This window comes from Erpetoichthys calabaricus, chromosome 5, assembly GCF_900747795.2.
Source record: "Erpetoichthys calabaricus chromosome 5, fErpCal1.3, whole genome shotgun sequence".
Taxonomy (NCBI): domain Eukaryota; kingdom Metazoa; phylum Chordata; class Cladistia; order Polypteriformes; family Polypteridae; genus Erpetoichthys; species Erpetoichthys calabaricus.
This window is the reverse complement of record NC_041398.2, coordinates 29,830,251-29,831,893: the sequence shown is the minus strand read 5'-3', so window position 1 is coordinate 29,831,893 and position 1,643 is coordinate 29,830,251.

Below are 1,643 nucleotides of genomic sequence, written 5' to 3'. Positions count from 1 at the left end.
TATATAAGTTTTTTTCAATTACTAATAGTTTGAAATTGACATGTTGCTCTCGTCTCAATCTGCAGTATTTTGATTGAGTGTTGTTTGATCTGTGCCTCTAATCCTTTTATTGTTATAGATCTTTTCATTTCCTGATAATTCAGTTTTTGCATGTGAATCTAAATTTGTAGTTGCTGCATGTCAGTTCCCCTGTGCTTCCTATTTCTTTTCTGTGACGGTAATTTTCATTTACAAATAGCTTCAATTTGATATTAATCTCCATGTGCACTCTTTTGTGAGTTTCCATTTGCTTTTCATACCTCACTACTGCATGTTGACCTTGGCCTATCCAGCTGTCTCTCAGGTTATCTGTCTCCTAATGGTGCATTCATTCATTCATCCATCCATCCATCCATTGATGAAACCATGGCCCAGTCAGCCCTTGTTAGCATTCTCATTCACTTTAAATCCAAACACACTTGGTCACTGTTGCCCAACCAAGCACATCCTTTGAGGCTCTTATCTGAAAAACACACTTCAGGAGGTGAAGAGCCTTCTCAAGGATAAAAACCTTCCAAGAAGCCGCCCTGTTTAACTCCAAGAAGAAAAATGCTAGGAATAGTTCAGTGTTAAATATGCCACATTTTAACTTCCACTAGGCATCTTTGAGCGTACGGTTCACTATTTAACAGAAAACAATGGGTCCATTTTATTGCCATTGAAATTCCTATAAACCTGGGTTAGTGTCCCCAGTTTCCTCTTCTCAAGTAGTTCTAAAAATCTTTGAGAAGGATTATTTTTTTTTTACTCTTGAAAAAGTATTTACATTTATATATATTCATTTAAAAGACACTGTTATCCAATACAACTTACAAAAGATTTCATCATAATCGAGTAAACACCAGTCTGAGGGTTTGTTTGGGATGTTATGGATAGTTGAGGAGGTGGAGGGTTTAGGAGAAGGGGGGTTGAATGTAGAGATTGAGCTGCAACTATCAGACGGATTGATCATCCAGTTTTGAAATAAGCTGTAGCTGTGCCATCCACGCATAATTAGTAGTAGGACAGGAACTGTTGATGATGGTCTTATAACTTTTTCGGTGGTTAAGGGGACATGATCAAGTTTAGAAGATTTATAATCGGACTCTCTTCACAACATATGACTGCTTTGTTTTTTGCAAGATAGTCAGTAGTTCAAATCCTATATTGTAAAGTCATGAAAATATCTTGAAAAGGCTGCTGATGTTGCATGTGATGTGTACCAAAGAAACGAAAGTGAGGGGAAGATGATTAACTTTAGGATGTATATTTCATGGTCTTTTAATACATCTGTCTAGCTGGAGAACAGGTGTGTATGTATTCCATCTAATCCAGGGCCTCATGGTATAAATGGTGCACACGCACAAGAATGTTGCATATGCCTGTTTCCACGCTCACTGTGAGATGTATAAAAACTAAACATGGAGTAGAGCCATGTAGATTTCCACGGCAGCCTCAAACCATACATGCATAAGTTTCTGCTCGGTTTTGCAAACAGGCGGCACCCAGCATCAGATAAGTGCTACTGTTTCTGTGTTCTGCCTTTCTTTTTATAGATTCACATCCATGTTCATCCCGTTCCTATCCTTTCATTTTCTTTCCCCACATAACCGATCATTACACAA